General features: G+C 53.9%; 28 non-coding genes across 28 annotated transcripts; all 28 read right to left on the bottom strand.

The window, feature by feature from the left end:
* Positions 1–303: 303 nt before the first annotated feature.
* Trnae-cuc (transfer RNA glutamic acid (anticodon CUC)) lies at positions 304–375 on the bottom strand. The gene has a single exon. It is a non-coding gene; the product is annotated as a tRNA-Glu (tRNA).
* Positions 376–820: 445 nt separating this feature from the next.
* Positions 821–902, bottom strand: Trnal-uag (transfer RNA leucine (anticodon UAG)). The gene has a single exon. It is a non-coding gene; the product is annotated as a tRNA-Leu (tRNA).
* Positions 903–1355: 453 nt separating this feature from the next.
* Trnah-gug (transfer RNA histidin (anticodon GUG)) lies at positions 1356–1427 on the bottom strand. Its single transcript has one exon. It is a non-coding gene; the product is annotated as a tRNA-His (tRNA).
* Positions 1428–1818: 391 nt separating this feature from the next.
* Positions 1819–1890, bottom strand: Trnae-cuc (transfer RNA glutamic acid (anticodon CUC)). Its single transcript has one exon. It is a non-coding gene; the product is annotated as a tRNA-Glu (tRNA).
* Positions 1891–2335: 445 nt separating this feature from the next.
* Positions 2336–2417, bottom strand: Trnal-uag (transfer RNA leucine (anticodon UAG)). Its single transcript has one exon. It is a non-coding gene; the product is annotated as a tRNA-Leu (tRNA).
* A 453-nt stretch (positions 2418–2870) lies between these two features.
* On the bottom strand, positions 2871–2942 carry Trnah-gug (transfer RNA histidin (anticodon GUG)). The gene has a single exon. It is a non-coding gene; the product is annotated as a tRNA-His (tRNA).
* A 391-nt stretch (positions 2943–3333) lies between these two features.
* On the bottom strand, positions 3334–3405 carry Trnae-cuc (transfer RNA glutamic acid (anticodon CUC)). The gene has a single exon. It is a non-coding gene; the product is annotated as a tRNA-Glu (tRNA).
* Positions 3406–3850: 445 nt separating this feature from the next.
* Positions 3851–3932, bottom strand: Trnal-uag (transfer RNA leucine (anticodon UAG)). Its single transcript has one exon. It is a non-coding gene; the product is annotated as a tRNA-Leu (tRNA).
* Positions 3933–4386: 454 nt separating this feature from the next.
* On the bottom strand, positions 4387–4458 carry Trnah-gug (transfer RNA histidin (anticodon GUG)). The gene has a single exon. It is a non-coding gene; the product is annotated as a tRNA-His (tRNA).
* A 391-nt stretch (positions 4459–4849) lies between these two features.
* Trnae-cuc (transfer RNA glutamic acid (anticodon CUC)) lies at positions 4850–4921 on the bottom strand. The gene has a single exon. It is a non-coding gene; the product is annotated as a tRNA-Glu (tRNA).
* A 444-nt stretch (positions 4922–5365) lies between these two features.
* On the bottom strand, positions 5366–5447 carry Trnal-uag (transfer RNA leucine (anticodon UAG)). Its single transcript has one exon. It is a non-coding gene; the product is annotated as a tRNA-Leu (tRNA).
* Positions 5448–5900: 453 nt separating this feature from the next.
* Positions 5901–5972, bottom strand: Trnah-gug (transfer RNA histidin (anticodon GUG)). Its single transcript has one exon. It is a non-coding gene; the product is annotated as a tRNA-His (tRNA).
* A 391-nt stretch (positions 5973–6363) lies between these two features.
* On the bottom strand, positions 6364–6434 carry Trnae-cuc (transfer RNA glutamic acid (anticodon CUC)). Its single transcript has one exon. It is a non-coding gene; the product is annotated as a tRNA-Glu (tRNA).
* A 445-nt stretch (positions 6435–6879) lies between these two features.
* On the bottom strand, positions 6880–6961 carry Trnal-uag (transfer RNA leucine (anticodon UAG)). Its single transcript has one exon. It is a non-coding gene; the product is annotated as a tRNA-Leu (tRNA).
* A 453-nt stretch (positions 6962–7414) lies between these two features.
* Trnah-gug (transfer RNA histidin (anticodon GUG)) lies at positions 7415–7486 on the bottom strand. The gene has a single exon. It is a non-coding gene; the product is annotated as a tRNA-His (tRNA).
* A 391-nt stretch (positions 7487–7877) lies between these two features.
* Positions 7878–7949, bottom strand: Trnae-cuc (transfer RNA glutamic acid (anticodon CUC)). Its single transcript has one exon. It is a non-coding gene; the product is annotated as a tRNA-Glu (tRNA).
* A 445-nt stretch (positions 7950–8394) lies between these two features.
* Positions 8395–8476, bottom strand: Trnal-uag (transfer RNA leucine (anticodon UAG)). The gene has a single exon. It is a non-coding gene; the product is annotated as a tRNA-Leu (tRNA).
* Positions 8477–8929: 453 nt separating this feature from the next.
* Positions 8930–9001, bottom strand: Trnah-gug (transfer RNA histidin (anticodon GUG)). The gene has a single exon. It is a non-coding gene; the product is annotated as a tRNA-His (tRNA).
* Positions 9002–9392: 391 nt separating this feature from the next.
* Trnae-cuc (transfer RNA glutamic acid (anticodon CUC)) lies at positions 9393–9464 on the bottom strand. Its single transcript has one exon. It is a non-coding gene; the product is annotated as a tRNA-Glu (tRNA).
* A 445-nt stretch (positions 9465–9909) lies between these two features.
* Trnal-uag (transfer RNA leucine (anticodon UAG)) lies at positions 9910–9991 on the bottom strand. Its single transcript has one exon. It is a non-coding gene; the product is annotated as a tRNA-Leu (tRNA).
* A 453-nt stretch (positions 9992–10444) lies between these two features.
* Trnah-gug (transfer RNA histidin (anticodon GUG)) lies at positions 10445–10516 on the bottom strand. Its single transcript has one exon. It is a non-coding gene; the product is annotated as a tRNA-His (tRNA).
* A 391-nt stretch (positions 10517–10907) lies between these two features.
* On the bottom strand, positions 10908–10979 carry Trnae-cuc (transfer RNA glutamic acid (anticodon CUC)). The gene has a single exon. It is a non-coding gene; the product is annotated as a tRNA-Glu (tRNA).
* A 445-nt stretch (positions 10980–11424) lies between these two features.
* Positions 11425–11506, bottom strand: Trnal-uag (transfer RNA leucine (anticodon UAG)). The gene has a single exon. It is a non-coding gene; the product is annotated as a tRNA-Leu (tRNA).
* A 453-nt stretch (positions 11507–11959) lies between these two features.
* On the bottom strand, positions 11960–12031 carry Trnah-gug (transfer RNA histidin (anticodon GUG)). Its single transcript has one exon. It is a non-coding gene; the product is annotated as a tRNA-His (tRNA).
* A 391-nt stretch (positions 12032–12422) lies between these two features.
* On the bottom strand, positions 12423–12494 carry Trnae-cuc (transfer RNA glutamic acid (anticodon CUC)). The gene has a single exon. It is a non-coding gene; the product is annotated as a tRNA-Glu (tRNA).
* A 445-nt stretch (positions 12495–12939) lies between these two features.
* Positions 12940–13021, bottom strand: Trnal-uag (transfer RNA leucine (anticodon UAG)). The gene has a single exon. It is a non-coding gene; the product is annotated as a tRNA-Leu (tRNA).
* A 453-nt stretch (positions 13022–13474) lies between these two features.
* Trnah-gug (transfer RNA histidin (anticodon GUG)) lies at positions 13475–13546 on the bottom strand. The gene has a single exon. It is a non-coding gene; the product is annotated as a tRNA-His (tRNA).
* A 391-nt stretch (positions 13547–13937) lies between these two features.
* On the bottom strand, positions 13938–14009 carry Trnae-cuc (transfer RNA glutamic acid (anticodon CUC)). Its single transcript has one exon. It is a non-coding gene; the product is annotated as a tRNA-Glu (tRNA).
* Between the last annotated feature and the right edge of the window lie 65 nt (positions 14010–14074).

Here is a 14074-nt window from a genome sequence, read left to right as displayed (position 1 = left end):
CACAGCAGTGGCAGACACGGTCTCCATCACATGCATGCGAGCTAATGAACGTGCCTGCGCTGTCAGTACACTAACTACAGTGGTTAGCTGCATCCACCTCCGTGGCAATGTGTTGCAGACCTCCAAGCCTCTTGACAACAGGTACCGGTATGTGGCTGGATAACAAGTGGATAGACGCCCATCTCTCTCGCCGTCAGGTGTTGCAACGAATCATACTTAACGTGGCTTTGTGCACGCGTCAGCGTAGCGTCAGTCGAGCAAAGTCGAGACAAGTCGCATAAGAGGAGCAACAAAAACGCGCACTTCCGGTACCGGGAATCGAACCCGGGCCTCCTGGGTGAGAGCCAGGTATCCTAGCCACTAGACCACACCGGATAACGACGGCAGCGCTCCTCCAGCGAACGCAGCAGCAACCCACGGTTAATCGACGACAAGTGTAAAAAAATCCACTCTCTCGCGTTATAGAGCGGCGTGCTCCGGACGCATTTCGTGGAGACGAACGCCAGCAATGATGAGAGCAAAAGGCGCCTACAAATCCTGTCGTTGCACCACGCACTGTTCTACGACAATTCACGAAACAGACGCTCACGCCTTGTTGTGCCGTTTTCTTTGCGGGCAATGAGTGCAGCTGTCTACGACACAGGCAACATTACACGTTTGGCACCTGTGGGTTTGGAACCCACGCCTCCAAAGAGACTGGTGCCTGATACCAGCGCCTTAGACCGCTCGGCCACGCTACCTACACAACACGCGCGTCACAAGAGCTGCGTCCTACCCCACGAGAACACACCGCATCGGCACAAAAATGAGACGTCAAAATTGGCAACGGTGGGATTCGAACCCACGCCTCCGAAGAGACTGGTGCCTAAAACCAGCGCCTTAGACCGCTCGGCCACGTTACCGTTGGAGCAGCAGCGGCAAAACGTTTCATTTGTACTACAAAGGTCACTTCGAAATGGAAGTATCTTGGCAATCGCCGTGCCATGTCCACTGGAAGCATCTCTTTAGGCCATCCACAACAAGAAAGTGCCGTGCCCGCCGTATGGTAGCGACGCCACTTGTCTGTAGCTGTCGCAGTTAAGGAGACAGCATCAAGAGACGTTTTCGTGCCGTGACCATGTTTCGAAACCTGGGCTTTCCGTAACCACTAAAGTATCATAGCTGTACCTGTCGGGCGGAGCTAGAATGTTCCATGTAACAGACATATGTGAGCTCAAGAAGGTTGCACTTGTGATGAAGTGGTAGTACGGACTGCGGCCTGCGGAACACGAGTGAAAAACCAAGGAAGCACTGTGATTTCGGGTACTCGTGCACTATCGTCAATGCAACGGCAGCAAGGAGAAACTTTCAAAAATTGCCGTGACCAGGATTCGAACCTGGGTTATTGCGGCCACAACGCAATGTCCTAACCACTAGACGATCACGGCCATGGCCACGGAGGCGCCCACGGAAGCAGCTGGCTGGAATGCAAGTGTCGATACACAGCAAAGCCTAAGCCTAGGCCAAGGTGTACGCCACAGCAGTGGCAGACACGGTCTCCATCACATGCATGCGAGCTAATGAACGTGCCTGCGCTGTCAGTACACTAACTACAGTGGTTAGCTGCATCCACCTCCGTGGCAATGTGTTGCAGACCTCCAAGCCTCTTGACAACAGGTACCGGTATGTGGCTGGATAACAAGTGGATAGACGCCCATCTCTCTCGCCGTCAGGTGTTGCAACGAATCATACTTAACGTGGCTTTGTGCACGCGTCAGCGTAGCGTCAGTCGAGCAAAGTCGAGACAAGTCGCATAAGAGGAGCAACAAAAACGCGCACTTCCGGTACCGGGAATCGAACCCGGGCCTCCTGGGTGAGAGCCAGGTATCCTAGCCACTAGACCACACCGGATAACGACGGCAGCGCTCCTCCAGCGAACGCAGCAGCAACCCACGGTTAATCGACGACAAGTGTAAAAAAATCCACTCTCTCGCGTTATAGAGCGGCGTGCTCCGGACGCATTTCGTGGAGACGAACGCCAGCAATGATGAGAGCAAAAGGCGCCTACAAATCCTGTCGTTGCACCACGCACTGTTCTACGACAATTCACGAAACAGACGCTCACGCCTTGTTGTGCCGTTTTCTTTGCGGGCAATGAGTGCAGCTGTCTACGACACAGGCAACATTACACGTTTGGCACCTGTGGGTTTGGAACCCACGCCTCCAAAGAGACTGGTGCCTGATACCAGCGCCTTAGACCGCTCGGCCACGCTACCTACACAACACGCGCGTCACAAGAGCTGCGTCCTACCCCACGAGAACACACCGCATCGGCACAAAAATGAGACGTCAAAATTGGCAACGGTGGGATTCGAACCCACGCCTCCGAAGAGACTGGTGCCTAAAACCAGCGCCTTAGACCGCTCGGCCACGTTACCGTTGGAGCAGCAGCGGCAAAACGTTTCATTTGTACTACAAAGGTCACTTCGAAATGGAAGTATCTTGGCAATCGCCGTGCCATGTCCACTGGAAGCATCTCTTTAGGCCATCCACAACAAGAAAGTGCCGTGCCCGCCGTATGGTAGCGACGCCACTTGTCTGTAGCTGTCGCAGTTAAGGAGACAGCATCAAGAGACGTTTTCGTGCCGTGACCATGTTTCGAAACCTGGGCTTTCCGTAACCACTAAAGTATCATAGCTGTACCTGTCGGGCGGAGCTAGAATGTTCCATGTAACAGACATATGTGAGCTCAAGAAGGTTGCACTTGTGATGAAGTGGTAGTACGGACTGCGGCCTGCGGAACACGAGTGAAAAACCAAGGAAGCACTGTGATTTCGGGTACTCGTGCACTATCGTCAATGCAACGGCAGCAAGGAGAAACTTTCAAAAATTGCCGTGACCAGGATTCGAACCTGGGTTATTGCGGCCACAACGCAATGTCCTAACCACTAGACGATCACGGCCATGGCCACGGAGGCGCCCACGGAAGCAGCTGGCTGGAATGCAAGTGTCGATACACAGCAAAGCCTAAGCCTAGGCCAAGGTGTACGCCACAGCAGTGGCAGACACGGTCTCCATCACATGCATGCGAGCTAATGAACGTGCCTGCGCTGTCAGTACACTAACTACAGTGGTTAGCTGCATCCACCTCCGTGGCAATGTGTTGCAGACCTCCAAGCCTCTTGACAACAGGTACCGGTATGTGGCTGGATAACAAGTGGATAGACGCCCATCTCTCTCGCCGTCAGGTGTTGCAACGAATCATACTTAACGTGGCTTTGTGCACGCGTCAGCGTAGCGTCAGTCGAGCAAAGTCGAGACAAGTCGCATAAGAGGAGCAACAAAAACGCGCACTTCCGGTACCGGGAATCGAACCCGGGCCTCCTGGGTGAGAGCCAGGTATCCTAGCCACTAGACCACACCGGATAACGACGGCAGCGCTCCTCCAGCGAACGCAGCAGCAACCCACGGTTAATCGACGACAAGTGTAAAAAAATCCACTCTCTCGCGTTATAGAGCGGCGTGCTCCGGACGCATTTCGTGGAGACGAACGCCAGCAATGATGAGAGCAAAAGGCGCCTACAAATCCTGTCGTTGCACCACGCACTGTTCTACGACAATTCACGAAACAGACGCTCACGCCTTGTTGTGCCGTTTTCTTTGCGGGCAATGAGTGCAGCTGTCTACGACACAGGCAACATTACACGTTTGGCACCTGTGGGTTTGGAACCCACGCCTCCAAAGAGACTGGTGCCTGATACCAGCGCCTTAGACCGCTCGGCCACGCTACCTACACAACACGCGCGTCACAAGAGCTGCGTCCTACCCCACGAGAACACACCGCATCGGCACAAAAATGAGACGTCAAAATTGGCAACGGTGGGATTCGAACCCACGCCTCCGAAGAGACTGGTGCCTAAAACCAGCGCCTTAGACCGCTCGGCCACGTTACCGTTGGAGCAGCAGCGGCAAAACGTTTCATTTGTACTACAAAGGTCACTTCATCTGTCTCGCGTGTGTGGCAATCGCCGTGCCATGTCCACTGGAAGCATCTCTTTAGGCCATCCACAACAAGAAAGTGCCGTGCCCGCCGTATGGTAGCGACGCCACTTGTCTGTAGCTGTCGCAGTTAAGGAGACAGCATCAAGAGACGTTTTCGTGCCGTGACCATGTTTCGAAACCTGGGCTTTCCGTAACCACTAAAGTATCATAGCTGTACCTGTCGGGCGGAGCTAGAATGTTCCATGTAACAGACATATGTGAGCTCAAGAAGGTTGCACTTGTGATGAAGTGGTAGTACGGACTGCGGCCTGCGGAACACGAGTGAAAAACCAAGGAAGCACTGTGATTTCGGGTACTCGTGCACTATCGTCAATGCAACGGCAGCAAGGAGAAACTTTCAAAAATTGCCGTGACCAGGATTCGAACCTGGGTTATTGCGGCCACAACGCAATGTCCTAACCACTAGACGATCACGGCCATGGCCACGGAGGCGCCCACGGAAGCAGCTGGCTGGAATGCAAGTGTCGATACACAGCAAAGCCTAAGCCTAGGCCAAGGTGTACGCCACAGCAGTGGCAGACACGGTCTCCATCACATGCATGCGAGCTAATGAACGTGCCTGCGCTGTCAGTACACTAACTACAGTGGTTAGCTGCATCCACCTCCGTGGCAATGTGTTGCAGACCTCCAAGCCTCTTGACAACAGGTACCGGTATGTGGCTGGATAACAAGTGGATAGACGCCCATCTCTCTCGCCGTCAGGTGTTGCAACGAATCATACTTAACGTGGCTTTGTGCACGCGTCAGCGTAGCGTCAGTCGAGCAAAGTCGAGACAAGTCGCATAAGAGGAGCAACAAAAACGCGCACTTCCGGTACCGGGAATCGAACCCGGGCCTCCTGGGTGAGAGCCAGGTATCCTAGCCACTAGACCACACCGGATAACGACGGCAGCGCTCCTCCAGCGAACGCAGCAGCAACCCACGGTTAATCGACGACAAGTGTAAAAAAATCCACTCTCTCGCGTTATAGAGCGGCGTGCTCCGGACGCATTTCGTGGAGACGAACGCCAGCAATGATGAGAGCAAAAGGCGCCTACAAATCCTGTCGTTGCACCACGCACTGTTCTACGACAATTCACGAAACAGACGCTCACGCCTTGTTGTGCCGTTTTCTTTGCGGGCAATGAGTGCAGCTGTCTACGACACAGGCAACATTACACGTTTGGCACCTGTGGGTTTGGAACCCACGCCTCCAAAGAGACTGGTGCCTGATACCAGCGCCTTAGACCGCTCGGCCACGCTACCTACACAACACGCGCGTCACAAGAGCTGCGTCCTACCCCACGAGAACACACCGCATCGGCACAAAAATGAGACGTCAAAATGGCAACGGTGGGATTCGAACCCACGCCTCCGAAGAGACTGGTGCCTAAAACCAGCGCCTTAGACCGCTCGGCCACGTTACCGTTGGAGCAGCAGCGGCAAAACGTTTCATTTGTACTACAAAGGTCACTTCGAAATGGAAGTATCTTGGCAATCGCCGTGCCATGTCCACTGGAAGCATCTCTTTAGGCCATCCACAACAAGAAAGTGCCGTGCCCGCCGTATGGTAGCGACGCCACTTGTCTGTAGCTGTCGCAGTTAAGGAGACAGCATCAAGAGACGTTTTCGTGCCGTGACCATGTTTCGAAACCTGGGCTTTCCGTAACCACTAAAGTATCATAGCTGTACCTGTCGGGCGGAGCTAGAATGTTCCATGTAACAGACATATGTGAGCTCAAGAAGGTTGCACTTGTGATGAAGTGGTAGTACGGACTGCGGCCTGCGGAACACGAGTGAAAAACCAAGGAAGCACTGTGATTTCGGGTACTCGTGCACTATCGTCAATGCAACGGCAGCAAGGAGAAACTTTCAAAAATTGCCGTGACCAGGATTCGAACCTGGGTTATTGCGGCCACAACGCAATGTCCTAACCACTAGACGATCACGGCCATGGCCACGGAGGCGCCCACGGAAGCAGCTGGCTGGAATGCAAGTGTCGATACACAGCAAAGCCTAAGCCTAGGCCAAGGTGTACGCCACAGCAGTGGCAGACACGGTCTCCATCACATGCATGCGAGCTAATGAACGTGCCTGCGCTGTCAGTACACTAACTACAGTGGTTAGCTGCATCCACCTCCGTGGCAATGTGTTGCAGACCTCCAAGCCTCTTGACAACAGGTACCGGTATGTGGCTGGATAACAAGTGGATAGACGCCCATCTCTCTCGCCGTCAGGTGTTGCAACGAATCATACTTAACGTGGCTTTGTGCACGCGTCAGCGTAGCGTCAGTCGAGCAAAGTCGAGACAAGTCGCATAAGAGGAGCAACAAAAACGCGCACTTCCGGTACCGGAATCGAACCCGGGCCTCCTGGGTGAGAGCCAGGTATCCTAGCCACTAGACCACACCGGATAACGACGGCAGCGCTCCTCCAGCGAACGCAGCAGCAACCCACGGTTAATCGACGACAAGTGTAAAAAAATCCACTCTCTCGCGTTATAGAGCGGCGTGCTCCGGACGCATTTCGTGGAGACGAACGCCAGCAATGATGAGAGCAAAAGGCGCCTACAAATCCTGTCGTTGCACCACGCACTGTTCTACGACAATTCACGAAACAGACGCTCACGCCTTGTTGTGCCGTTTTCTTTGCGGGCAATGAGTGCAGCTGTCTACGACACAGGCAACATTACACGTTTGGCACCTGTGGGTTTGGAACCCACGCCTCCAAAGAGACTGGTGCCTGATACCAGCGCCTTAGACCGCTCGGCCACGCTACCTACACAACACGCGCGTCACAAGAGCTGCGTCCTACCCCACGAGAACACACCGCATCGGCACAAAAATGAGACGTCAAAATTGGCAACGGTGGGATTCGAACCCACGCCTCCGAAGAGACTGGTGCCTAAAACCAGCGCCTTAGACCGCTCGGCCACGTTACCGTTGGAGCAGCAGCGGCAAAACGTTTCATTTGTACTACAAAGGTCACTTCGAAATGGAAGTATCTTGGCAATCGCCGTGCCATGTCCACTGGAAGCATCTCTTTAGGCCATCCACAACAAGAAAGTGCCGTGCCCGCCGTATGGTAGCGACGCCACTTGTCTGTAGCTGTCGCAGTTAAGGAGACAGCATCAAGAGACGTTTTCGTGCCGTGACCATGTTTCGAAACCTGGGCTTTCCGTAACCACTAAAGTATCATAGCTGTACCTGTCGGGCGGAGCTAGAATGTTCCATGTAACAGACATATGTGAGCTCAAGAAGGTTGCACTTGTGATGAAGTGGTAGTACGGACTGCGGCCTGCGGAACACGAGTGAAAAACCAAGGAAGCACTGTGATTTCGGGTACTCGTGCACTATCGTCAATGCAACGGCAGCAAGGAGAAACTTTCAAAAATTGCCGTGACCAGGATTCGAACCTGGGTTATTGCGGCCACAACGCAATGTCCTAACCACTAGACGATCACGGCCATGGCCACGGAGGCGCCCACGGAAGCAGCTGGCTGGAATGCAAGTGTCGATACACAGCAAAGCCTAAGCCTAGGCCAAGGTGTACGCCACAGCAGTGGCAGACACGGTCTCCATCACATGCATGCGAGCTAATGAACGTGCCTGCGCTGTCAGTACACTAACTACAGTGGTTAGCTGCATCCACCTCCGTGGCAATGTGTTGCAGACCTCCAAGCCTCTTGACAACAGGTACCGGTATGTGGCTGGATAACAAGTGGATAGACGCCCATCTCTCTCGCCGTCAGGTGTTGCAACGAATCATACTTAACGTGGCTTTGTGCACGCGTCAGCGTAGCGTCAGTCGAGCAAAGTCGAGACAAGTCGCATAAGAGGAGCAACAAAAACGCGCACTTCCGGTACCGGGAATCGAACCCGGGCCTCCTGGGTGAGAGCCAGGTATCCTAGCCACTAGACCACACCGGATAACGACGGCAGCGCTCCTCCAGCGAACGCAGCAGCAACCCACGGTTAATCGACGACAAGTGTAAAAAAATCCACTCTCTCGCGTTATAGAGCGGCGTGCTCCGGACGCATTTCGTGGAGACGAACGCCAGCAATGATGAGAGCAAAAGGCGCCTACAAATCCTGTCGTTGCACCACGCACTGTTCTACGACAATTCACGAAACAGACGCTCACGCCTTGTTGTGCCGTTTTCTTTGCGGGCAATGAGTGCAGCTGTCTACGACACAGGCAACATTACACGTTTGGCACCTGTGGGTTTGGAACCCACGCCTCCAAAGAGACTGGTGCCTGATACCAGCGCCTTAGACCGCTCGGCCACGCTACCTACACAACACGCGCGTCACAAGAGCTGCGTCCTACCCCACGAGAACACACCGCATCGGCACAAAAATGAGACGTCAAAATTGGCAACGGTGGGATTCGAACCCACGCCTCCGAAGAGACTGGTGCCTAAAACCAGCGCCTTAGACCGCTCGGCCACGTTACCGTTGGAGCAGCAGCGGCAAAACGTTTCATTTGTACTACAAAGGTCACTTCGAAATGGAAGTATCTTGGCAATCGCCGTGCCATGTCCACTGGAAGCATCTCTTTAGGCCATCCACAACAAGAAAGTGCCGTGCCCGCCGTATGGTAGCGACGCCACTTGTCTGTAGCTGTCGCAGTTAAGGAGACAGCATCAAGAGACGTTTTCGTGCCGTGACCATGTTTCGAAACCTGGGCTTTCCGTAACCACTAAAGTATCATAGCTGTACCTGTCGGGCGGAGCTAGAATGTTCCATGTAACAGACATATGTGAGCTCAAGAAGGTTGCACTTGTGATGAAGTGGTAGTACGGACTGCGGCCTGCGGAACACGAGTGAAAAACCAAGGAAGCACTGTGATTTCGGGTACTCGTGCACTATCGTCAATGCAACGGCAGCAAGGAGAAACTTTCAAAAATTGCCGTGACCAGGATTCGAACCTGGGTTATTGCGGCCACAACGCAATGTCCTAACCACTAGACGATCACGGCCATGGCCACGGAGGCGCCCACGGAAGCAGCTGGCTGGAATGCAAGTGTCGATACACAGCAAAGCCTAAGCCTAGGCCAAGGTGTACGCCACAGCAGTGGCAGACACGGTCTCCATCACATGCATGCGAGCTAATGAACGTGCCTGCGCTGTCAGTACACTAACTACAGTGGTTAGCTGCATCCACCTCCGTGGCAATGTGTTGCAGACCTCCAAGCCTCTTGACAACAGGTACCGGTATGTGGCTGGATAACAAGTGGATAGACGCCCATCTCTCTCGCCGTCAGGTGTTGCAACGAATCATACTTAACGTGGCTTTGTGCACGCGTCAGCGTAGCGTCAGTCGAGCAAAGTCGAGACAAGTCGCATAAGAGGAGCAACAAAAACGCGCACTTCCGGTACCGGGAATCGAACCCGGGCCTCCTGGGTGAGAGCCAGGTATCCTAGCCACTAGACCACACCGGATAACGACGGCAGCGCTCCTCCAGCGAACGCAGCAGCAACCCACGGTTAATCGACGACAAGTGTAAAAAAATCCACTCTCTCGCGTTATAGAGCGGCGTGCTCCGGACGCATTTCGTGGAGACGAACGCCAGCAATGATGAGAGCAAAAGGCGCCTACAAATCCTGTCGTTGCACCACGCACTGTTCTACGACAATTCACGAAACAGACGCTCACGCCTTGTTGTGCCGTTTTCTTTGCGGGCAATGAGTGCAGCTGTCTACGACACAGGCAACATTACACGTTTGGCACCTGTGGGTTTGGAACCCACGCCTCCAAAGAGACTGGTGCCTGATACCAGCGCCTTAGACCGCTCGGCCACGCTACCTACACAACACGCGCGTCACAAGAGCTGCGTCCTACCCCACGAGAACACACCGCATCGGCACAAAAATGAGACGTCAAAATTGGCAACGGTGGGATTCGAACCCACGCCTCCGAAGAGACTGGTGCCTAAAACCAGCGCCTTAGACCGCTCGGCCACGTTACCGTTGGAGCAGCAGCGGCAAAACGTTTCATTTGTACTACAAAGGTCACTTCGAAATGGAAGTATCTTGGCAATCGCCGTGCCATGTCCACTGGAAGCATCTCTTTAGGCCATCCACAACAAGAAAGTGCCGTGCCCGCCGTATGGTAGCGACGCCACTTGTCTGTAGCTGTCGCAGTTAAGGAGACAGCATCAAGAGACGTTTTCGTGCCGTGACCATGTTTCGAAACCTGGGCTTTCCGTAACCACTAAAGTATCATAGCTGTACCTGTCGGGCGGAGCTAGAATGTTCCATGTAACAGACATATGTGAGCTCAAGAAGGTTGCACTTGTGATGAAGTGGTAGTACGGACTGCGGCCTGCGGAACACGAGTGAAAAACCAAGGAAGCACTGTGATTTCGGGTACTCGTGCACTATCGTCAATGCAACGGCAGCAAGGAGAAACTTTCAAAAATTGCCGTGACCAGGATTCGAACCTGGGTTATTGCGGCCACAACGCAATGTCCTAACCACTAGACGATCACGGCCATGGCCACGGAGGCGCCCACGGAAGCAGCTGGCTGGAATGCAAGTGTCGATACACAGCAAAGCCTAAGCCTAGGCCAAGGTGTACGCCACAGCAGTGGCAGACACGGTCTCCATCACATGCATGCGAGCTAATGAACGTGCCTGCGCTGTCAGTACACTAACTACAGTGGTTAGCTGCATCCACCTCCGTGGCAATGTGTTGCAGACCTCCAAGCCTCTTGACAACAGGTACCGGTATGTGGCTGGATAACAAGTGGATAGACGCCCATCTCTCTCGCCGTCAGGTGTTGCAACGAATCATACTTAACGTGGCTTTGTGCACGCGTCAGCGTAGCGTCAGTCGAGCAAAGTCGAGACAAGTCGCATAAGAGGAGCAACAAAAACGCGCACTTCCGGTACCGGGAATCGAACCCGGGCCTCCTGGGTGAGAGCCAGGTATCCTAGCCACTAGACCACACCGGATAACGACGGCAGCGCTCCTCCAGCGAACGCAGCAGCAACCCACGGTTAATCGACGACAAGTGTAAAAAAATCCACTCTCTCGCGTTATAGAGCGGCGTGCTCCGGACGCATTTCGTGGAGACGAACGCCAGCAATGATGAGAGCAAAAGGCGCCTACAAATCCTGTCGTTGCACCACGCACTGTTCTACGACAATTCACGAAACAGACGCTCACGCCTTGTTGTGCCGTTTTCTTTGCGGGCAATGAGTGCAGCTGTCTACGACACAGGCAACATTACACGTTTGGCACCTGTGGGTTTGGAACCCACGCCTCCAAAGAGACTGGTGCCTGATACCAGCGCCTTAGACCGCTCGGCCACGCTACCTACACAACACGCGCGTCACAAGAGCTGCGTCCTACCCCACGAGAACACACCGCATCGGCACAAAAATGAGACGTCAAAATTGGCAACGGTGGGATTCGAACCCACGCCTCCGAAGAGACTGGTGCCTAAAACCAGCGCCTTAGACCGCTCGGCCACGTTACCGTTGGAGCAGCAGCGGCAAAACGTTTCATTTGTACTACAAAGGTCACTTCGAAATGGAAGTATCTTGGCAATCGCCGTGCCATGTCCACTGGAAGCATCTCTTTAGGCCATCCACAACAAGAAAGTGCCGTGCCCGCCGTATGGTAGCGACGCCACTTGTCTGTAGCTGTCGCAGTTAAGGAGACAGCATCAAGAGACGTTTTCGTGCCGTGACCATGTTTCGAAACCTGGGCTTTCCGTAACCACTAAAGTATCATAGCTGTACCTGTCGGGCGGAGCTAGAATGTTCCATGTAACAGACATATGTGAGCTCAAGAAGGTTGCACTTGTGATGAAGTGGTAGTACGGACTGCGGCCTGCGGAACACGAGTGAAAAACCAAGGAAGCACTGTGATTTCGGGTACTCGTGCACTATCGTCAATGCAACGGCAGCAAGGAGAAACTTTCAAAAATTGCCGTGACCAGGATTCGAACCTGGGTTATTGCGGCCACAACGCAATGTCCTAACCACTAGACGATCACGGCCATGGCCACGGAGGCGCCCACGGAAGCAGCTGGCTGGAATGCAAGTGTCGATACACAGCAAAGCCTAAGCCTAGGCCAAGGTGTACGCCACAGCAGTGGCAGACACGGTCTCCATCACATGCATGCGAGCTAATGAACGTGCCTGCGCTGTCAGTACACTAACTACAGTGGTTAGCTGCATCCACCTCCGTGGCAATGTGTTGCAGACCTCCAAGCCTCTTGACAACAGGTACCGGTATGTGGCTGGATAACAAGTGGATAGACGCCCATCTCTCTCGCCGTCAGGTGTTGCAACGAATCATACTTAACGTGGCTTTGTGCACGCGTCAGCGTAGCGTCAGTCGAGCAAAGTCGAGACAAGTCGCATAAGAGGAGCAACAAAAACGCGCACTTCCGGTACCGGGAATCGAACCCGGGCCTCCTGGGTGAGAGCCAGGTATCCTAGCCACTAGACCACACCGGATAACGACGGCAGCGCTCCTCCAGCGAACGCAGCAGCAACCCACGGTTAATCGACGACAAGTGTAAAAAAATCCACTCTCTCGCGTTATAGAGCGGCGTGCTCCGGACGCATTTCGTGGAGACGAACGCCAGCAATGATGAGAGCAAAAGGCGCCTACAAATCCTGTCGTTGCACCACGCACTGTTCTACGACAATTCACGAAACAGACGCTCACGCCTTGTTGTGCCGTTTTCTTTGCGGGCAATGAGTGCAGCTGTCTACGACACAGGCAACATTACACGTTTGGCACCTGTGGGTTTGGAACCCACGCCTCCAAAGAGACTGGTGCCTGATACCAGCGCCTTAGACCGCTCGGCCACGCTACCTACACAACACGCGCGTCACAAGAGCTGCGTCCTACCCCACGAGAACACACCGCATCGGCACAAAAATGAGACGTCAAAATTGGCAACGGTGGGATTCGAACCCACGCCTCCGAAGAGACTGGTGCCTAAAACCAGCGCCTTAGACCGCTCGGCCACGTTACCGTTGGAGCAGCAGCGGCAAAACGTTTCATTTGTACTACAAAGGTCACTTCGAAATGGAAGTATCTTGGCAATCGCCGTGCCATGTCCACTGGAAGCATCTCTTTAGGCCATCCACAACAAGAAAGTGCCGTGCCCGCCGTATGGTAGCGACGCCACTTGTCTGTAGCTGTCGCAGTTAAGGAGACAGCATCAAGAGACGTTTTCGTGCCGTGACCATGTTTCGAAACCTGGGCTTTCCGTAACCACTAAAGTATCATAGCTGTACCTGTCGGGCGGAGCTAGAATGTTCCATGTAACAGACATATGTGAGCTCAAGAAGGTTGCACTTGTGATGAAGTGGTAGTACGGACTGCGGCCTGCGGAACACGAGTGAAAAACCAAGGAAGCACTGTGATTTCGGGTACTCGTGCACTATCGTCAATGCAACGGCAGCAAGGAGAAACTTTCAAAAATTGCCGTGACCAGGATTCGAACCTGGGTTATTGCGGCCACAACGCAATGTCCTAACCACTAGACGATCACGGCCATGGCCACGGAGGCGCCCACGGAAGCAGCTGGCTGGAATGCAAGTGTCGATACACAGCAAAGCCTAAGCCTAGGCCAAGGTGTACGCCACAGCAGTGGCAGACACGGTCTCCATCACATGCATGCGAGCTAATGAACGTGCCTGCGCTGTCAGTACACTAACTACAGTGGTTAGCTGCATCCACCTCCGTGGCAATGTGTTGCAGACCTCCAAGCCTCTTGACAACAGGTACCGGTATGTGGCTGGATAACAAGTGGATAGACGCCCATCTCTCTCGCCGTCAGGTGTTGCAACGAATCATACTTAACGTGGCTTTGTGCACGCGTCAGCGTAGCGTCAGTCGAGCAAAGTCGAGACAAGTCGCATAAGAGGAGCAACAAAAACGCGCACTTCCGGTACCGGGAATCGAACCCGGGCCTCCTGGGTGAGAGCCAGGTATCCTAGCCACTAGACCACACCGGATAACGACGGCAGCGCTCCTCCAGCGAACGCAGCAGCAACCCACGGTTAATCTGTCTCGCGTGTGT

Source organism: Schistocerca gregaria, unplaced genomic scaffold (genome assembly GCF_023897955.1).
Source record: "Schistocerca gregaria isolate iqSchGreg1 unplaced genomic scaffold, iqSchGreg1.2 ptg001134l, whole genome shotgun sequence".
NCBI lineage: Eukaryota > Metazoa > Arthropoda > Insecta > Orthoptera > Acrididae > Schistocerca > Schistocerca gregaria.
This window is presented reverse-complemented; position numbering and strand designations above follow the sequence as displayed.